The sequence below is a fragment of the Bubalus bubalis genome, chromosome 4 (genome assembly GCF_019923935.1).
Source record: "Bubalus bubalis isolate 160015118507 breed Murrah chromosome 4, NDDB_SH_1, whole genome shotgun sequence".
NCBI classification, from domain to species: Eukaryota; Metazoa; Chordata; class Mammalia; order Artiodactyla; family Bovidae; genus Bubalus; species Bubalus bubalis.
The window spans coordinates 73809362-73832278 of NC_059160.1; the positions used below are offsets into that span (position 1 = coordinate 73809362).

At 40.3% G+C, this 22917-nt stretch overlaps 1 non-coding gene across 1 annotated transcript; it reads left to right on the plus strand.

Moving 5' to 3' along the window:
* The first annotated feature begins 6134 nt into the window (after positions 1–6134).
* On the plus strand, positions 6135–6206 carry TRNAE-CUC. The gene has a single exon. It is a non-coding gene; the product is annotated as a tRNA-Glu (tRNA).
* Positions 6207–22917: the final 16711 nt, after the last annotated feature.

Consider the following 22917-nt stretch of genomic DNA (forward strand, 5'->3'; position numbering starts at 1 on the left):
ACTTATCTCTAAAATAAAACATTAATTTTACATGCTTCATATGTTAAAGGAAAAAATCATATGCAGTTGACCCTTGAATAATGCAGGTGTTGGGGCACTGATCCTCTGCACGCTTGAAAATCCATGTATAACTTAGAACCAGATCTAAGTTGGCATCCACACATTCAACCAACCATGGATTGTGGAGTACTCTAGTATTTACAATTGAGAAGAATTCTGGTGTAAGTAGACTTATGCTCAAAGGCCAACATGTTCAATGTTGTACATGTATATAAATCTATCATCCTAGGGCCTGGCACATAGCAAGTACTCAATAAATGGGTTCAAAACTAAAGTGGGGCAGGAAGAAATAACCTTATTTATTTCTATGTTCTTAATGCTGGGTGTATACTTGTTGTGCATTGTACTCTGTCACGTCCGACTCTTTGCAACCCCATGGACTGTAGCCCACCAGACTCCTCCATCCATGGGGTTTTCCAGGCAAGAATACTGGAGTCAGTTGCCATTTCCTTCTCCAGGGGATCTTCTCAACCCAGCGATTGAACCCATGTCTCTTGTGTCTGTTGCATCGCAGGCAGATTCTTTACCCACTGAGCCACTGGGGAAGCCCTGATGTATACTAGGTGTTCAACCAATATTTGCAATCAATTAGCGCTGAGAAGACAGAAAAAGGATAACAAATATGAACCAGACAACTAAGCCACAAAAGATAGAAAGAAAATGAACAAAATAGCAATAGTATTGTGCAGAGACAGGCCTATTGGGGTGGGGGATGTATATTGAAAATGAAATGTGTCATTTTAATGGAGAAGGTGCCCCATCTATAGATGAAGTTGTGGCTAGAGGAAAAAAGGGGAGGTTGGAGAAGTGAAGGTGGTGATATTGCAGGGACATTTGAGTTTGTGAGCATGTCCAGTGGTCCCTTGACTCGTGATAGATATGAGAGGGAAGGATTAGAAAGAGTGTTTCAGATCAAGTTAGATACCATCAAAAATCCTGATGGACTGCATTATAAATTTGAAAGGGTTTCTATGCATTAGACATACTGGTCTGGATGTAAATGTTTACCATACTTCATGGCCTCAGGGCCATCAGAATGTAGAACTGGATTTCTGCCCAGCACTGCTGCCTGGGCACATTATCTTCAGGTGTCAGAGGATTTTCTGGGGTTGAGTCTTCTGTCCCCTCACATTCTGTTTTTCATACTAAAATCAGGCAGATCTGTTTGCTGAGCATGTGATTCAGGTATCAGCTTGAATGGGTCTATTTCAATCAGCATAAATAGTGTACATTTGCCTCCATTATTCATGGTTGTCTCAGACATCATTCAGGGGCCCTTAGGGGAGTGTCCACAGATTTTAAAGGTAGCTGTAACCCCTAATACTACCTGTTTCCACATAGAATAATTGGCCTAGGCTGAGATCAACTTCTAGAAGAATCACAGGGCAGAGGCCACCTGAGCTTAGATCTGCTTCTGAAAGAATGTTCTTTCCTCCAATAATGTATCATCAAAGCTAATGAAGAACCAGAGTAGGTAAGGTTTAGAGCTGAAAGGATGAGATTTTCAATGACTGTGAGGTCACAGTCATGTCTAGGTGCCAAGAAAACCCTTTGCTCCATGTAAAGAATTCCAAAGTATAGTCAAGTTCAGTTCAGTTCAGTTGAATTCAGTCGCTCAGTCATGCCCGACTCTTTGCGACCCCATGAATCGCAGCACACCAGGCCTCCCTGTCCATCACCAACTCCCAGAGTTTACTCAAACTCATGTCCATCGAGTCAGTGATGTCCATCGAGTCGGTGATGCCATCTAGCCATCTCATCCTCTGTTGTCCCCTTCACCTCCTGCCCCCAATCCCTCCCAGCATCATGGTCTTTTCCAATGAGTCAACTCTTTGCATGGGGTGGTCAAAGTATTGGAGTTTCCACTTTAGCATCAGTCCTTCCAATGAATACCCAGGACTGATCTCATTTAGGATGGACTGGTTGGATCTCCTTGCAGTCCAAGGAACTCGCAAGAGTCTTCTCCAGCATCACAGTTCAAAGGCATCAAGTCTTCAGCGCTCAGCTTTCTTCACAGTCCAACTCTCACATCCATACATGACCACTGGAAAAAACATAGCCTTGACTAGATGGACCTTTGTTGGCAAAGTAATGTCTCTGCTTTTGAATATGCTATCTAGATTGGTCATAACTTTCCTTTCAAGGAGTAAGCGTCTTTTAATTTCATGGCTGCAATCACCATCTGCAGTGATGTTGGAGCCCAAAAAAATAAAGTCTGACACTGTTTCCACTGTTTCCCCATCTATTTGCCATGAAGTGATGGGACCAGATGCCATGATCTTCGTTTTCTGAATGTTGAGCTTTAAGCCAACTTTTTCACTCTCCCCTTTCACTTTCATCAAGTTCAATTCAGTTCAGTTGCTCAGTCGTGCCCGACTCTTTGCGACCCCATGAATCGCAGCATGCCAGGCCTCCCTGTCCATCACCAGCTCCCGGAGTTCACTCAAACTCACATCCATCAAGTCAGTGATTTCATCCAGCTATCTCATCCTCTGTCAGCCCCTTCTCCTCCTGCCCCCAATCCCTCCCAGCATCAGAGTCTTTTCCAATGAGTCGACCCTTCGCAAAGATATAAGCATCTGAATGCAGAGATCCAAAGAATAGCAAGGAGAGATAAGAAAGCCTTCCTCAGCGATCAGTGCAAAGAAATAGAGGAAAAGAACAGAATGGGAAAGACTAGAGATCTCTTCAAGAAAATTAGAGATACCAAGGGAACATTTCATGCAAAGATGGGCTCGATAAAGGACAGAAATGATATGGAACTAACAGAAACAGAAGATATTAAGAAGACGTGGCAAGAATACACAGAAGAACTGTACAAAAAAAATCTTCACGACCAAGAAAATCATGATGGTGTGATCACTGACCTAGAGCCAGACATCCTGGAATGTGAAGTCAAGTGGGCCTTAGAAAGCATCACTACGAACAAAGCTAGTGGAGGTGATGAAATTCCAGTTGAGCTATTTCAAATCGTGAAAGATGATGCTGTGAAAGTGCTACACTCAATATGCCAGCAAATTTGGAAAACTCAGCAGCGGCCACAGGACTGGAAAAGGTCAGTTTTCATTCCAATCCCAAGGAAAGGCAATGCCTAAGAATGCTCAAACTACCACACAATTGCACTCATCTCACACACTAGTAAAGTAATGTTCAAAATTCATCAAGTTACTGGTGCTCAAATTTAAGCAAGTATCAGATTTACCTGAAGGGCTAGTTAAACACACATTGCTGGGCTTGCCTATGAGAGTTTCTGATTAAGTAGGTCTGAGATGGAGCCTGAAATTGCAAATTTGTAACAGGTTCTGAAATGATGGTGCTAGTGTGGAACATACACTTGGAGAACCATTGGCCTTGAGACATGAGAAGTAGATCACGAGAAAACCCTAGAAATCTCATAGCCACAAAAATCTTGGAATAAACTGCTATTCTTAATTCTGTAGAATATGTTAAAATAGCAATCGCTTTTTCAGATATCATTGACTCATCTATTTTAGACAGAATAGGATGACGCAGCTCTAACATTGAACCAAGTATTCATTAAAATTCATGTGCATAAAGAAACCTTCCATTCCAGAAAGTCATGGAGTATCCCCTTTATGACTCATTGGAAGGCAGGGATGCTGGACCAGATGAATAGTCGTCAGCAAATACGTGAGTTGGTTGGAGTGTTTCTGCAAGGCTGTCATCACTTATTCTTTCTGCTTTGCCCAAAGCTGTAGATGGCATGAAAGTCTTACTTCTTCATGCTCATCAAAATGTTATAGAGTTGGTCTATAACCAGCTCTCTAGATTAGTACTAATGAGAGTAATTGTCTCAGATGATATTGTAATCCTAAGCATTAGTAATCCTAACAGGACTCCACTGCACTAGTGGGAGTTGGTCTGAAGGACCACCACCATAATTAGTATCTTTGAACTTGCAAAATCCTTGGCTTTGAGCAATGAAAGTAAATATGTCTGCTTTGCTGGAATCAGGTACTAGATCCATTGTTTAGTCACACATTGGAACTAACTACTGGCTCAGACAGTAAAGGATCTGCCAGCAATGCAAGAGACCCGGGTTCAATCCCTGGGTTGGGAAGATCCCCTGGAGAAGAGAATGGCTACCCACTCCAGTATTCTTGCCTGGAGAATCCTGTGGATAAAGGAGCCTGGTGGTCTACGGTCCACAGGGTCGTAAAGAGTCAGACATGCCTGAGTGACTAACAGTTTCACACAAGGGTAGTTCCCCTGCTTCTTCATTTGTTGCCAGCTTAGATAACTTTTAGTGAATGGGGCAGAAGTGAGACGGAGACTTAATGAAGGTATAAGTAGTGCTGGTGGCCAAAGTTCCAGGTGAAGAAAAGGATATGAGGTGCAAGGATCTGTAGTCACTAATTTAACAAATGTTGATGTGCTAAAGACTTCTCTGGGACTGAGAAAACATCAGCAAACAAGCCAAGATTCCTGCCTTCAAGTTGCTAACATCTTTAAACTGGAGAGGGTGGCGATAAAGGGGAATTTTGATAATGGATAAAGGACTCCAAGGGGCTTCCTCGGTGGCTCAGTAAGGAAAGAATCCACCTGCAGTGTAGGAGACACAGGAGATATAGGTTTGATCCCCAGGTGGGGAAGATCCCCTAGAGGAGGATATGGCAACCCACTTCAGTATTTTTGCCTGGATAACCCCATGGACAGAGGAGCCTGGGAGGCTACAGTCTATGGGGTCGCACAGAGCTGGAAATGGGTGATGGGACTGAGCACACAGCACACAAGGGACTCCATTTGTTTTTTGATATCTTGATAGGTTTTCCAACATGCAGCTTCCAACATGGGATAGGTAACAATTCTTTGTTTACATAGTAAAGTCATTTGGTCAAGTTTCAAAGTTTCCTGGATAACAGCATGATCCATGAAGCTACACGATGTCCTTGATTCTATTGGACATACCAGTCTTCTACTAAATGTAGTAGGGAGCCACTTTTAAATCGATTGGGCGCAAAAATCTTATTTTCTGAAGAGATTCTGGACTCCAAAGAGATATGGGAAGTGGGACTGGGATGGTGGACAGGGCCCAGTAGTGGGTGCGTGGTGCAGGAGCACAAGAGGGGTGATGCATATTCTTCAGTATGCAAGATCAGATTCTGAAGTAAAAATCTGGATTGAGGCAGTAGACTGCCCAGTGAAGGTTGTTATATGATGGAAGATGACAAAGATTTATGCATGGGAATAAAATACACCAAGATATGTTCTGGATAATTTCCAGAGACCATAGCTAATATCCAAGGCTAGCTTTTATAAGCTTTTAGTGCATTCTTACTTTGGGCAAGAAAGATCCCTTTAAAGAGGCCAGAATGAAGCAAATATCCTCTGCCACATAAATGAGAAATAAAAGCAAGCAGATGTGAAGTAGCAGACGAGAAAATAGGATTTAATTGCTGTACTAAGAAATAGAATGAATGCATCAATATATTTATTGCACAATTAATATATGTGTATTACTCAGGGTTCTCCAGAGAAACAGAACCAACAGGATGTGTGTGTATAGAAAGAAATTTATTACAAGAAATTGGCTTACATGACTATGCAGACTGGGAAGTCCCAGTATCTGCAGTCAGCAAATGAGACATCCAGGACAGCCACTGGCACAATTGGAGCCCAAGCCTGAGCGCCTGTGCCAGGAGAGTTGATGATGTAAATTCCAGCCCAAAGGCTGACAGGATCCAGATCTGAGAAGAGCTGATGTTTAAGTCCAAAGGCAGGAGGAGATCAATGCTCCAGCTTATGCAGTCAGGCAGTAGGAGTTCCCTCATGCTCCTGGGAGGGTCAGCCTTTTTTTCCTACTTAAGCCTTCAACTGATTTGATGAGGCCCACCCACTGTAGGGAAGACAATCTGTTTTACTCAGCCTACTGATTCAAATGTTAACCACATCAAAAACAACCTCAGAGACACACCCAGAGAAACATTTGACCAAGCATCTAGGCACCCAGTGACCCAGTCAAGTTGACACATAAAATTAATCATCAAAATATTCCAGGACTGTATTAAGTGCTTTACCTCATTTAATCTCCCAACAATAAAGAATCCAGGAATTCCCTGGTAGTCCAGTGGTTAGGACTCAGCACTCTCACTCCTGAGGCCCAGGTTCAATCCCTGCTTGAGGAAATAGAATCCCACAAGCCTTGTGGTGAGGCAAAAAAAAAAAAAAAAAATCCAGTAATTATTCTAATTTCTGTTTTAGTTGGAGTAACACTAGGTACTATAAGAAATAGACTTAAAACTTGAAAGTGATTTAAATACCATAGAAGTTAATTTCTTGCTCATATATCAATACACAGGATTCTGATCAGCAGGCAGTTCTTCTCTCTTGTCGTTCCATCCTTCTGTCAGTCCTCATTGTTATTATCTGCACCTAGCCAACAGAAGGGGGGAGGATGGGGAAATAAGGAAATAATCCACTTCTTATAAGCCTTGGCCCAGAAATGCTACATGTCATTTTCACAAACATTCCTTTGGTGAGAATTAGTCACCTACCCACACTATGATGAAAGAGCAGCAGAGAAATTTGTCCCTTCCTGGGGAAAACTCCATGCTCTGAACACAGTACTCAAACTTATGTTCATCTAGCTCGCTGCACAATCTGCTCCTCTAATGCCAAATATCTGTGGTCACCCTTCTTTGCACCCGTAGGACATGCTTACTTCTCCCCAGAAAAGTTAAGCCTCAGTACCATCCACTTTCTGCAGTCACCTCAACTCCACGATCTCTTGGTGATGCACGTTTCTCTTCACCAGGTCTCAAGGTCTTCTTTAGGTCAGGCAGTCTACAAATCGAAGAAGAAAATGTGCAGTGGCACAGCAGGGATAGGATATATGCCACTGAAGCTCTCATTTGGATAAAAAAAAGAATGGAAGATACAAAGCTTTCAGTATTGCTGTTCCACCATTCTCTAGAGCAGGAATAAGCAAACTATGGCCAGTGGGCCAAATCTGAACTACTGCCTGCTTTTGTAAATCAAATATTATGGAAACATAGCCGTGCCCAGTCATTTACGTATTGTCTGTGGCTACATTATAATGGTAGAGCTGAGTGGTTGTAACAGAGATATTATGCCCTGAAAAGCCTAAATTATTTGCTCTCTGAACTTGTACAGAAAATGTTTGCTGACCACTGCCCTAGGATCTAAAAATTGTCACCTGAATTCAGCTGGAAGAAGATGAAAGTGAGTGTGGAGAAGGTACAGTACTTCCGAGAGCCCTGCTCTAGAAACACCATGCAGAAATTGCATTCACATTCCATCCTCACATGGCCTCATCTAGATGTGTATGGAATAGAGAAATGTAGTCTGTGGCTTTGGATTGGAATGAAAACAACTGACCTTTTCCAGTCCTGTGGCCACTGCTGAGTTTTCCAAATTTGCTGGCATATTGAGTGCAGCACTTTCACAGCATCATCTTTCAGGATTTGAAATAGCTCAACTGGAATTCCATCACCTCCACTAGCCTTTGTTTGTTGTGATGCTTTCTAAGGCCCACTTGACTTCACATTCCAGGATGTCTGGCTCTAGGTGAGTGATCACACTATCGTGATTATTTTGGTCGTGAAGAAATTTTGTATAGTTCTGTGTATTCTTGCCACCGCTTCTTAATGTCTTCTGCTTCTGTTAGGTCCATACCATTTCTGTCCTTTATCGAGCCCATCTTTGCATGAAATGTTCCCTTGGTATTTCTAATTTTCTTGAAGAGATCTCTAGTCTTTCCCATTCTGTTCTTTTCCTCTATTTCTTTGCATTGATCACTGAGGAAGGCTTTCTTATATCTCCTTGCTATTCTTTTGAACTCTGCATTCCGATGCTTATATCTTTCCTTTTCTCCTTTGCTTTTTGCTTCTCTTCTTTTCACAGCTATTTGTAAGGCCTCCCCAGACAGCCATTTTGCTTTCTTGCATTTCTTTTCCATGGGGATGGTCTTGATCCCTGTCTCCTGTACAATGTCACAAACCTCCGTCCATAGTTCATCAGGCACTCTATCTATCAGATCTAGTCCCTTAAATCTATTTCTCACTTCCACTGTATAATCATAAGGGATTTGATTTAGGTCATACCTGAATGGTCTATTGGTTTTCCCCACTTTCTTCAATTTAAGTCTGAATTTGGCAATAACGAGTTCATGATCTAAGCCACAGTCAGCTCCCAGTCTTGTTTTTGCTGACTGTATAGAGCTTCTCCCGGAGAAAGGCAATGGCACCCCACTCAGTACTCTTGCCTGGAAAATCCCATGGATGGAGGAGCCTGGTGGGCTGCAGTCTATGGGATTGCTAGGAGTCGGAGACGACTGAGTGACTTCACTTTCACTTTTCACTTTCATGCATTGGAGAAGGAAATGGCAACCCACTCCAGTGTTCTTGCCTGGAGAATCCCAGGGACAGGGGAGCCTGGTAGGCTGCCGTCTCTGGGGTCGCACAGAGTAGGACACGACTGAAGCGACTTAGCAGCAGCAGCAGCAGCAGCATAGAGCTTCTCCATCTTTGGCTGCAAAGAATATAATCGATCTGATTTCAGTGTTGACCATCTGCTGATGTCCATGTGTAGAGTTTTCTCTTGTGTTCTTGGAAGAAGGTGTTTGCTATGACCAGTGCGTTCTCTTGGCAAAACTCTATTAGCCTTTGCCCTGTTTCATTCCGTATTCCAAGGCCAAATTTGCCTGTTATTCCAGGTGTTTCTTGACTTCCTACTTTTGCATTCTAGTCCCCTATAATGAAAAGGACATCTTTTTTGGGTGTTAGTTCTAAAAGGTCTTGTAGGTCTTCCGTTCAACTTCAGCTTCTTCAGCGTTACTGGTTGGGGCATAGACTTGGATTTCTGTGATATTGAATGGTTTGCCTTGGAAATGAACAGAGATCATTCTGTTGTTTTTGAGATTGCATCCAAGTACTGCATTTCGGACTCTCTTGTTGACCATGAAGACTACTCCAATTCTTCTAAGGGATTCTTGCCCGCAGTAGTAGATATAATGCTCATCTGAGTTAAATTCAACCATTCCATTCCATTTTAGTTCAAAGAAAGGCAATGCCAAAAATGCTCAAACTACCGCACAATTGCACTCATCTCACACGCTAGTAAAGTAATGCTCAAAATTCTCCAAGCCAGGCTTCAGCAATACGTGAACTGTGAACTTCCAGATGTTCAAGGTGGTTTTAGAAAAGGCAGAGGAACCAGAGATCAAATTGCCAACATCCACTGGATCATGGAAAAAGCAAGAAAGTTCAGAAAAACATCTATTTCTGCTTTATTGACTATGCCAAAGCCTTTGACTGTGTGGATCACAGTAAACTGTGGAAGATTCTGAAAGAGATGGGAATACCAGACCACCTGACCTGCCTCTTGAGAAACCTATATGCAGGTCAGGAAGCAACAGTTAGAACTGGACATGGAACAACAGACTGGTTCCAAATAGGAAAAGGAGTACGTCAAGGCTGTATATTGTCACCCTGCTTATTTAACTTATATGCAGAGTACATCATGAGAAACGCTGGGCTGGAAGAAGCACAAGCTGGAATCAAGATTGCTGGGAGAAATATCAATAACTTAAGATATGAAGATGACACCACCCTTATGGCAGAAAGTGAAGAGGAACTAAAAGGCCTCTAGATGAAAGTGAAAGAGGAGAGTGAAAAAGTTGGCTTAAAGCTCAACATTCAGAAAATGAAGATCATGGCATCTGGTCCCATCACTTCATGGGAAATAGATGGGGAAACAGTGGAAACTGTCAGACTTTATTTTTTTGGGCTCCAAAATCACTGCAGATGGTGACTGCAGCCATGAAATTAAAAGACTCTTACTCCTTGGAAGGAAAGTTATGACCAACCTAGAGAGCATATTCAAAAGTAGAGACATTACTTTGCCAACAAAGATCCGTCTAGTCAAGGCTATGGTTTTCCCAGTGGTCATGTATGGATGTGAGAGTTGGACTGTGAAGAAGGCTGAGCGCCGAAGAATTGATGCTTTTGAACTGTGGTGTTGAACAAGACTCTTGAGAGTCCATTGGACTGCAAGGAGATCCAACCAGTCCATTCTGAAGGAGATCAGCCCTGGGATTTCTTTGGAAGGAATGATGCTAAAGCTGAAACTCCAGTACTTTGGCCACCTGATGCGAAGAGTTGACTCATTGGAAAAGACCCTGATGCTGGGAGGGATTAGGGGCAGGAGGAGAAGGGGATGACAGGATGAGATGGCTGGATGACATCACCAACTCGATGGACGTGAGTTTGAGTGAACTCTGGGAGTTGGTGATGGACAGGGAGGCCTGGCATGCTGCAATTCATGGGGTCACAAAGAGTCGGACACAACTGAGCGACTGAACTGAACTGAACTGAACTGACTCTGTGGCCCAGCAGCCATTTTGCCACTTCCCAATAACTCTGTTATACAAAGGGGAGTAAGAATGTTGGTGGGAGCTGGTCAACTCCACCATAATGCCCATCCTGTGGATTATTCTAAAATTAAACTTTTAGTAACTTGGGAAGAAGTTCAAAAGAAAGAGGACCTATGTATACCTATGGCTGATTCATATTGATGTATGTCAGAAGCCAACACAATATTGTAAAGCAATTATCCTTCAATTAAAAATAAAATTTTAAAAATGTTAGTAACTTGACTAATGACTTCAAATATGTTTGGAGGTTTTATAACAAAATGGTTAACAATTCAGTCTCTAGAATCAGAAGGACCTGGTTTTGAAGAGTAAATGCTCAATAAATGTTATCAAAATATTCTTGCCTTCATGAAACAGTAGCTCTTGCTAGAGTTTAAAATTTACCTCCTAATCCTTAGCTTGGAATTTGTGAAATCCTGGTTTAGAGGTCTTTAAGTTCCCTTCCAATTCAGGAATGCTTTCATTCCACATATTTTTCTGGAGCTGTACTGTGTACCCAAGACTGTGTGAGGTGGTGGAGGGACAGAGATAAATAAGACAATGCTCCAGCTCTTGCGATGTTTACAATCTAAAGAGGAAAACTGACATGGGATCAGTGCCTTTTCTAAATACCTGGGGGTAGGAACACTGAACTGAAAAGATCCACAGAGAGTTAAGAGCCGTGGTGATTCCTGCCTGTCTGACAGCTTTCAGGGTGAACTCCTAAGCACCTAGGCGCTGCTGGTTCTGCTGTGCTTAGGTCCTGCTGGGCTTATTGTCAAATTCTCCCATCAGTTGGGTCTTTTCCTTGGAATATACCCTTTGTCTTTAGTTCTTGACTTCCTCTTTGTTTATAGTCTTTGTCCTCGGAATCTTTCACTCTAAGTTTATTTTGCATTCTTGTATCACCCCAACCTTATTCCTTTGTTTTTAAATTTAAAAGTGATTGACAATTGACGCTTTATTCTAGAAAGTTTGTGAAAACCCCCAATCCTTTTTATTTCATTGGCCTTCTTCCCTTTACATGCCTTGGACTAGAATTTTAAAATCTAGTCTTTGGAACCCTGAGAGAGCCATGGATATGGTCTGTGGAATCTCAGTTTTTGGCAAAAGTTGTTAATGTTTTTATTCCACTGATAAATTTAAAAATTAATGAAAGCATATTCTGACATCAAAATGATGACATTCTAACCAACCAGTTCCTTGTAAACCAAGTGCCTGAGCTGTGTTTGTATTTATGATTGTGTTTGCATCACATGGCATCATGGAGTGCTGCCTGACTGAAGGTTTCAATGTTATAACAGTAGAGGAAAGTGGTGAGAGCATTGGGTCACGTGAAATATGAGAGTGTGGATACAGAAAATCAAAAGAAGAAAATAACCTGGACTGTAGCATCTGGTATCATGTTTACTTTATAAGTGGATGTATTGTTTGGTTACTAACCCGGAAAATTCATTAACAATAAATATGTCATGAAGTATTCATTATTTCACTAACTGGATTAAATACCCATGCAGAGATCCATGTTTAATGCCACAATGTTAAAATTATCTTGAACAATTGACAGAACTGACACTCCATGACAATTGTTCTAGGACCATTGTTCACTGGAAGAGTTTTGATTCTACAGGAAGATTGTTTATTCTGAATTAGGAAACAAAATCATACTTAAGGGAAAGCGTATTTTATCTTGCATTAGTATGGTTGAAGTCAAAATATGAAAGTCAATTATATATAGAATCTGACCTGAGGCAGCAACCTTGTATATTAAAGCCTACATTAGCAATGTAGTTGCAGAAACACAACCTCATATATCATATTAAATTAGTGCTGTTAATTTGAATTTTAATGATTTTACGGTTTTGTTAGTATGTAATTTGCAAACTTGCTTTTGTTTTTAGTTGGATAAAAGGTATGAGCACGTATTTCTTTTATATTCACATAAAATATGTGCATATTTTTACATTATGATAAAATAGTGTAAGGCAGCATGGGGAGGGGTGTATCTGCAGGCATGCCTTTCCATTTAAATTGAGAATACACATTATTCAAGTTTAGTAAACTGCATTAAACAACCAACACACTTAGGACCTCAGGAATTCCAGTCTTTGAATCAGCACAGACTGTGAATGTAGGTTTTAATGTAGTTGAGGAAAAATGGGCAGAATAAGGACAGTATTAAGAATATTCGTTGGAAGGACTGTGCTGAAGCTGACTTAGTGGAAAAGACCCTGATGCTGAGAAAGAATGAGGACAGGAGGAGAAGGGGATGGCAGGGGATGAGATGGTTGGATGGCGTCATCAACTCAATGCACCTGAGTTTGAGCAAACTCCAGGAGATAGTGAAGGACAGGGAAGCCTGGCATGCTGCAGTCCATGGGGCTGCAACGAGTCAGACATGACTGAGTGATTGAACAACAGAATAATATTCCACTTGAACAAATGTCTAACTGATGTTATTACTTTTTTGTAAGATTAAACTTGTTCTTATAAAATATTGGTGGTAACACATGGTAGGCTTATTTAATGCTTTACTTAACAAAATGTTACGATAAAATTGTACCAGTTCAGGATGTTTCAAAGTGATGAACCCCTGCTTGTCTTGGTCCTCTGGAGCCCACTGTAATCTCTGATCCTCTGTCTCCAGTGTTCTGACACTGGGACCACTTGTTCAGTTCAGAACTTTTGACCTTAGGTGGCTGCCTCAACCACACAGGAGCTTGTAAACCAGTGATTACAAGATAGTGGATTCCCTTGTAACTGAGACAGGTAGTTGGTCAGTTAATAGAAAAATATTAATTAAAACAGGTTATTTAAAGTATGATACACACATAGTGATTTTTTTCTCACTTAATACAAATAATGTATGTTAATTCACCAGTACTTAACATTTTTTTCTTGTTTTTAATTGAAGCATAGCTGGTTTGCAATGTTGTGCTAGTTTCTGGTGTATAGCAAAAAGATTCAGCTATATATATATATGTATATATAACTGAATATATGTGTGTTATATATATATATATGAATCTTTACACACTAGTAAAGTAATGCTCAAAATTCTCCAAGCCACACTTCAGCAATACGTGAACCGTGAACTTCCAGATGTTCAAGCTGGTTTTAGAAAAGGCAGAGGAACCAGAAATCAAATTGCCAACATCTGCTGGATCATAGAAAAAGCAAGAGAGTTCCAGAAAAACATCTATTTCTGCTTTATTGACTATGCCAAAGCCTTTGACTGTGTAGATCACAATAAACTGTGGAAAATTCTGAAAGAGATGGGAATACCAGACCACCTGACCTGCCTCTTGAGAAACCTATATGCAGGTCAGGAAGCAACAGTTAGAGCCGGACATGAAACAACAGACTGGTTCCAAATAGGAAAAGGAGTATGTCAAGGCTGTATATTGTCACCCTGCTTATTTAACTTATATGCAGAGTACATCATGAGAAACGCTAGGCTGGAAGAAGCACAAGCTGGAATCAAGATTGCCGGGAGAAATCTCAATAACTTCAGATATGCAGATGACACCACCCTTATGGCAGAAAGTGAAGAGGAACTAAAAAGCCTCTTGATGAAAGTGAAAGAGGAAAGTGAAAAAGTTGGCTTAAAGCTCAACATTCAGAAAACGAAGATCATGGCATCTGGTCCCATTACTTCATGGCAAATAGATGGGGAAACAGTGTCAGACTATTTTTTTGGGCTCCGACACCACTGCAGATGGTGATTGCAGCCATGAAATTAAAAGATGCTTATTCCTTGGAAGGAAAGCTATGACCAACCTAGATAGCATATTAAAAAGCAGAGACATTACTTTGTCAACAAAAGTCCGTCTAGTCAAGGCTATGGTTTTTCCAGTAGTCATGTATGGATGTGAGAGTTGGACTATAAAGAAAGCTGAGCGCCGAAGAATTGATGCTTTTGAACTGTGGTGCTGGAGAAGACTCTTGAGAGTCCCTTGGACTGCAAGGAGATCCAACCAGTCCATCCTAAAGGAGATAAGTCCTGGGTGTTCATTGGAAATACTGATGTTGAAGCTGAAACTCCAATACTTTGGCCACCTGATGCAAAGAGCTGACTCATTGGAAAAGACCCTGATGCTGGGAAAGATTGAGGGGAGGAGGAGAAGGGGACGACAGAGGATGAGATGTTTGGATGGCATCACCAACTCAATGGACATGGGTTTTGGTAAACTTTGGCAGTTGGTGATGGACAGGGAGGCCTGGCGTGCTGCAGTTCATGGGGTCGCAAAGAGTCAGACACGACTGAGTGACTGAACTGAATTGAACAAGATATTGAAAGCAGTTTCCTGTGCTATACAGTAGAATCTTGTTATTTATCTATTATAAATATAATCATGTGTATCAATTAATTCTATGTTCCTAATTCCCTCTATTCCCTCTTTTCCCTTTAGCAAACATATTTTATTATCTGTGAATCTATTTCTGTTTTGTAAAAGAGTTTACTTGTGTCATTTTTTTCTTTTTTAAAACTGAAGTACAGTTGATTCACAATGTTGTGTTAGTTTCAGGTGTACAGCAAGAACTAAAGAGCCTCTTGATGAAAGTGAGGAGAGTGAAAAAGTAGGCTTAAAGCTCAACATTCAGAAAACTAAGATCATGGCATCTTGGTATATATAACATATATATGTTAACATATATACATACATACATACATAACATATATCTTAACATATATATACATACCATATATCTTAACATATATATGTGTGTGTGTGTGTATGTGTGTGTATATATATATTCTTTTCCATGTTCTTTTCTCCTGTAGTTATTACAAAACATTGAGCGTAGTTCTCTGGTTCTCTGTGTTATATAGTAGGTCACTGTTGGTTATCTATTTTATATATAGTATATTATATTTTCGACTCCACATATAAGTGATATGATATTTGTCCCTCTTTGCTGACTTCATTTAGTATGATAATCTGTAAGTCTGCCCATATCACCAAAATTTTGATATGGAGTCCCCAAAAGTATGGTCCCATCACTTAGTGTATAAATACATCCAGTTTCAAATTCTTTAAAGTGGAGCAGGAATTTATAGGCATTTTCCATCAAGCTGAGTGCAAAATAATGTCTGATTCCCTTACCCAGTTTTTAAAAAATAATAATGTCACATCTATTTCAACAGGGTCTTTTTAGTGGGTTGGCCTTACTAATAGTTTCTAAATCACCCATTTTTCCCCCTTAGAAATGACCCTTTTGTGCCTATATTTTATTAACATACCCAATAGTTAAAATATATTATTGAGATAACAAGTACAGTTGGACTCGCTAGCCTAAAACAAACAAACAAGCAAAAAACCAGCAAGTTATTTTTACCAGCAAAACATGTTTATTAAAAAAACAGTAGTTTCAGAACTGCAGCTAGAGACATGCAACTCTGGTGAACCACAAGCAAGTCTAGGTAAAACTACTAAAGAGAGGAAAATCTTTTATAAAGGAGAAGAATAAGTTGGGAGGGGCTATGATAAATAAAAGGTCCATTGCAGGAAACTGGAAGTTTGAAGTATAATGGCTTTTCATTGGCTGAGTTGTGATAGTGTCTCATTGGCTGAGCTGTTGCCAGGCAAGGAAAAAATTTTTTTCTTCCTGCAGCTTGGTCCTCCAGAACATGCAAAGTATGTCTCCTCCTGTTGGGATCTGTATTAATGTTGAGTGGTCCCCCCTTCCAGCCTTCCAATTCCATGAAGTTTCCTTTTATTAATTTTCATAGATTAAGGGGCTTTGGGAATTAACCCAACTGACTTTTGGTAAGCAAATAGCTCAACTGATGTGAATATTGTGAAGGCAAATTGAAGAGTAGAATCTTTTAAGCATTAAGTGTCATAAGCATCAGTCAGCATGTTTCACAGACAGAATAGAGAGCATCATGACCGTTTAACCTGGTTAAATGGAAGTCAGTTTTTTTTTTTTTTAAGCTTCTATTTTACAAGATATAGTGTGAAAAAGATTTAAGTACAAAATGCTGTGGAGGCCCAAAGAAGGGAGCTACTAAGTACCTATGATTCTAGATCTTTTCAACCCCTTATAAAATCCCAGAAATAAAAAAAATAACTTTTAACAATTTTATTTCAATATCTTCACTAATTCTAATATCAGTTAATTATTCTAACACAAAAGGTTAATCTGGATTTATATATTTTTTCTTAAATGGGGGGGGCACTGTGTACTATATAGTTTTGAAAGATCAATAATTAATACATCAATTGTTGTTTTAAGTTATCTGATGTCCTGTGTAGTGAAGAGTTAGAATTCCCAACAAAGATTTTTCATCTTGGCAGAAAGGGCAGATTCTGTGCTCAAACCACACAGGTCTCATCAATGTTTTATCTTCTGGAGTATTCAGGTACCTCTTCTCCCTTATCTATCCCTGGCACTGATCAAGTCTCTTCACCTCAGTCTTCCCTCCTGGATCCAATTTTTATTGGTCTCTCCTTTATCAGGAGTCCTAGAGCCCTGTACCGTTTAATGATACCCTTCTTGGATCATTCACTGCCATTCCATGTGTCTATGCCATTTCTTTTTACAGCTGACTGCAGGTCTCTTGGCAGAGGATCAAAGCTCCCAGGTCTTTTTTCTGTTCATAGCACCTTTACATCGCAGGTACAAATAATTGCTTGTTGAGTTGAATGGAAACAACCAGCAGGCTGCTAAAAGAAGACTGCAGGTATATTTCATAAAGTGACTAGACTTCTCTGAGGAATTATTAAATATTTATTTGATAGCAGATGCTGTGAAGGATAAGTCAGAAGCACAGGTAACAACTGGCATGTGAGGCGGGGGTGAGGGCCAGTCTTGTAAGACTGAACACTTGACCTGTGGAATCTGATGTTCTCTCCCAGTAGATGGTGTTAGAACTGAAATGAGTTCTGAGACACTCAGTTGGTGTGTGAAAATTGCTAGGTGTCATGTGGGAGACCCCCACTTCCACCCTATACATGCTCGATTGATATCAGAACTTAATCTCTCCTTCCCATCTGGGCATCTAGTTTAGAGTCTTCGTAATTTTACCTCCTCTAAGGTTCTTTAAGACCATTATTCCTCCCACCCCAACACACCCAAGCACACATCATGCTTTCCTGTCTTTCCCTGTCCAAGAAACTCTCATCAGAAATGTTCAGAGACAGTATCATCTGCCTCTCACTCCTCTCTATTTTCTGTTTTATCCTTGTTGCAGGTTGGATATTGAAACTGACACTGTGTGCAGAATGTTTATTAGGTGTGTCCTTTTGGGTTCCATACTTGTGACAAGGATGGAGAGAGGTGGGATTTGACTCTAAAGTGAAGACAAGCTTCTTTGTAACCTGACAGCCTTGCCTTGTGCTGCAGGGGAAACTCTGGATCTAAAATGGCTGGTCAAAGGGTCCTGGCATTGAGACAAAAGGACCAAATCATTGAACTCCTGCATTTATCCACCCTTCAAGGTAGACTGTCTCACAAAGGTTGTGACCTTGAGTGAAGTAGTTCTCCATCACTGGGCAATTCCTGAAGGAGGTGACAGCTGAAGGCTCTCAACTCATAGCACTTCCAGCTGCAGGAGCCACAAGTCCTGTCTTGGAGGGAGATCCAAGGCGTAGCCCAGTTCCATCACAATGGTTAACAGTTAAATGCTATGTCCTTAGAAACTTCTCTTTCTCAAAGGTTTTTTTTTTGTTTTTTTTGTTTTTTTTGAGTATAGTTGATTTCTAACATTGTGTTCATTTCAGGTGTACAGCAAAGTGATTGAGTTATACATATAGTCATTCTTTTTCAGATTCTTTTCTCATATAGGTTATTACAGAATATTGAGTAGAGTTCTCTGTGCTATACAGTAAGTCCTTGTTGGTTCAGTTCAGTTCAGTCACTCAGTCGTGTCTGACTCTTTGTGATCCCATGGACTGCAGCATGCCAGGCTTCCCTGTCCATCACCAACTTCCGGAGCTGTTCAAACTCATGTCCATCGAGTCGGTGATGCCATCCAACCATCTCATCCTCTGTTGTCCCTTTCTCCTCCTATTCTAAATCTTTCCCATTGGTTATCTATCTTATATATAGTAGTGTGTGTATGTTAATTCCAAGCTCATAGCCCTCCTTCCCACAGTTCCCTTTTGGTAAAAACATAAGTTTGTTTTCTATATCTGTAAGTCTGTTTCTATTTTGTAAATAAGTTCATTGTATCATTTATTTAAATTAAATTTCACATATCAAAGGTCTTTTCTTAGTTAAAAAAAGAAAAACTAAACATTTGTAAATCCTTTTTCTTTATATCCATGCCATAAAAAAATTTTTTTTTATCAAGGTAGTATGAACATCTTCATGACCAGAAGAAAGATCCATATAAGGATGTGCTTAAAAAGGCAAAACTTTTCCAGAGATCAGTATTTCAAGACAGGGTAGAGAAACATTCTCTTTTCTAGTCAAAATAATTTAATTTGAATCCAGATTTCTTTTATTTTGTTTATTTGCTAGTTTGCTATTCCTAAGGCCTTGCTTTGACTTAATTTTCATTCTAAACTATGAAAGAGTCCAGGGTTTTGTAAATTTGTCCTGCAATCTATGACAGAGCTGAGAGTCATGTTAAAATGGTCTCCATCTTAGATAAAAATCCAATCTCCCCAAATAAGAACTTCAAATCTTCTATTTAAGAGAGTCACCTAACCCCAGTGCCAGATCTGACCTGATTCGTGAGCAAACTCGATGTAGGTTTCAATTCCAGATGTCCTGCTCAGTAGCAAAAAGAAGATATCATCCAGCTGAATTACATTTTAATATTTTCTATTCATACTGAATACTTTGGGTTTAATAGCAGAGCATAAAAGTCCAACTCAGCTGAAATATGAACTACCATTTGTTATTATCAATACTGTGTATCATCATTACCGGCCTCATATTTCAAGAGGACAGCTGGTACTTGCAAGGTCAATGGCAATTTTATATAAAAACCCCAAATGAAAGGACTACAGAGATCAAAGATTTGAGACAATCATACACAGAAAAATTGCCATATGCTAACTCATCCATTCCAAAAATTGGCTTTTTATTTTTGGTATCTATGATAGAGAGATGGGAAGGAATTGAAAAGGAGGATTTAGTAAAAAGCTATCAATAAAAGACTGTACTCTCCAACATAAGTTGAACATTCCATAAGAAAAGTTGCTAGGGAGAAATACACCCAGATAATCGTTGCTACTGAATGTCCCACTCCCTGTTGGTAAATGCATTTTGAGAAAACTTGATGCTAATATAGAACGATTCAATTATACAGCAGGATAGTAATGGTCTCACAGACTGATGAAAACAAATCAAAATCAACTCAGTGGTACCAAGGAATAGATGTTGGCATGCTGTGGTTGGCTTTCAGTGACCTTGGTGTATTCACATTAATGGAAGAGGGATACCAGACTTTCAAAGCTTTTTGATTTTTCAGAACTAAACAGCAATCAAAGTTATCATAGCCGTGACTGAAAAATCTCACTTTTTCTTGCTTTAGGGGAATAATGGAGTTATTATGAGAAATTATCCAAATCCAAGATATTCAGCCCAAATGATGCCAGCATGTATTTCGAAGATCTCGATTCTGTGCTTGAATGGAATCAAACGACACAGGCATTTGGCAGCAACAGGAGGAGACACAGGATGCTCCCAATTATTTCAGCTTTCCATGTGGCTCACCCCACACATTTACCTCCATTTTGAAGTCATCAGCTAAAGCTGTTTAGAGAGCATTGTGGAAGGGAAAGACTGACTAGGCTAGAAGAATGGAGAACATTGCCAGGACCTAGGAAAACAATGTAATAAGCGAAGGTTTATTTCAAGCCCCTATAATTTCTCTACTGGACATTTTCTTGCCTTGATAATATTTGATCCCTCCTTTCAGGCTTTATGAGTATTTGTGCTCATTCTTTGGACCTCACCTTCATTTTCTTGTCAAACTCTATGCTTTGGTTTGCTAGGAACTTGGAAAGACACGCATATGTAAATGTCTGTTTTATGGATGTTTTATTTTGCTGAAAACATTAAATAAAAGGGATGAAAATTGAGTTATTCCCAACTTATGTCAGAGATTCAGCAGTGCCAACACAGCTGAGTCTGCTTCAGATTACAACTACTTTATTATTGAGATTATGATCACCTTGAAGTGAAGTGAAAGTCACTAAGTCATGTCTGACTCTTTGCAACCCATAGACTATACAGTCTATGGAATTCTCCAGGCCAGAATACTGGAGTGGGTAGCTGTTCCCTTCTCCAGGGGATCTTCCCCCAGATAATCACACCTAGGATATGGGAGTGCATGATAGAAGGTGACAGTCAAGTGTTCTCCTACTTATTATGCATTAATGGACACAAAGGCTCTGTTACTGCAGGTAACTCCTTCCACCCTGACATTTTTTCCCTGCAGCTCCTTTTGACACCCTCATTTCAAATTATCTTAAATTATACTCGGATACCCTGTTTCAGCATCCAGTTCAACCCCAGTCCCATCATGTACTTCACACATTCCCAACAATGGGATAAACACTTGTTTGCTGAGTCTCCAGGAACAGTAAGATACATTGCATGATCATTGTTTTCTACAGCCCACCTATTCAGCCCCCTCCACTGCTGATGGCAACACCAAAAATCAGTTCTTCCTTGTCTCTCTCCATGTATTCTCATGGAAAATAGTCTATAATGGGCGATTTGAAATTAAACGCAAATTCAATACAGAGTTACCTCTCTTACACATCTTTGCATTTTTTAAAAACTATTTTATATTGGAGAATAGCCAAGTAACGATGTTGTGATCGTTTCAGGTGCACAGCAGAGTGGTGCAGCCATTCACATGCGTGTATTCATTCTTCCCAAAACTCCCCTCCCATCCAGGCTGCCTTATGACATCAAGCAGAGTTCCCTGTGTTATACAGTAGGCCCTTGTTGGTTATGCATTTAAAATATAGCAGTGTATACATGTCAACCACAAACTTCCTAACTATCCCTTTTCTCTACTCTTCCCTCCTGGCTGGTAACCATAAGTTCATTCTCTAAGCCTGCGAGTCTGTTTCTTTTTACAATGGAATATCATCCAGCCATTAAGAAGAATCAATGCCATTAGCAGCCTAGAGATTGTCATACTGAGTAAACTAAGTCAGACAGAGAAAGAAATATCATATGACATCCTTTATAGGTAAAATCTAAAAAGAAATAATATAAATAACACATATATTTATAAAACATCTTTGCATTTTAAAAGTAAAAGCTTTGTTTCTTTTTATGGCATTGCATATACCCACGAGCAGAAGAGTGAAGTAGGTGTGTCTATGCACAGGGAAGTGTGTGGAGGGGGAAATAGGTGCTGATGGATGACTTCCCTAAGCCTATGTATGTCTTGGGGTTGGCCCAACTTACCCCAGACTCAGAACAGGCACCTGTGAATGAGTTACAATGTACTTGTGTGTTTATTGATAACAAAAAAAATGATGACTTTTGCTGTTTTTCTCATGGCAGTAACCACTGTTTAACATTCTACATATATTTTATCTATTCGCCTACTTTATTTTCTCTGTCCCTACTGGAATATATTACCATTGCATAGACCAGTGCCTCGTATATGTTCAGTTCAGTTCAGTTCTGTCGCTCAATCATGTCTGACTCTTTGTGACCCCATGAATCACAGCACACCAGGCCTCCCTGTCCATCACCATCTCCTGGAGTTCACTGTGACTCACGTCCATTGAGTTGGTGATGCCATCCAGCCATCTCATCCTCTGTCATCCCCTTCTCCTGCCCCCAATCCCTCTCAGCATCAGAGTCTTTTCCAATGAGTCAACTCTTTGCATGAGGTGGCCAAAGTACTGGAGTTGCAGCTTTAGCATCATTCCTTCCAAAGAACACCCAGGGCTGACCTCCTTTAGAATGGACTGGTTGGATCTCCTTGCAGTCCAAGGGACTCTCAAGAGTCTTCAACACCACAGTTCAAAAGCATCAATTCTTCGGCGCTCAGCCTTCTTCACAGTCCAACTCTCACATCCATACATGACCACTGGAAAACCATAGCCTTGACTAGACGGACCTTTGTTGGCAAAGTAATGTCTCTGCTTTTGAATATGCTATCTAGGTTGGTCATAACTTTCCTTCCAAGGAGTAAGCGTCTTTTAATTTCATGGCTGCAATCACAATCTGCTGTGATTTTGAAGCCCCCAAAAATGAAGTCTGCCACTGTTTCCACTGTTTCCCCATCTATTTCCCATGAAGTGATGGGGCCAGATGCCATGATCTTCGTTTTCTGAATGTTGAGCTTTAAGCCAACTTTTTCACTCTCCTCTTTCACTTTCATCAAGAGGCTTTTGAGTTCCTCTTCACTTTCTGCCATAAGGGTGGTGTCATCTGCATATCTGAGGTTATTGATATTTCTCCCAGAAATCTTGATTCCAGCTTGTGTTTCTTCCAGTCCAGCGTTTCTCATGATGTACTCTGCATAGAAGTTA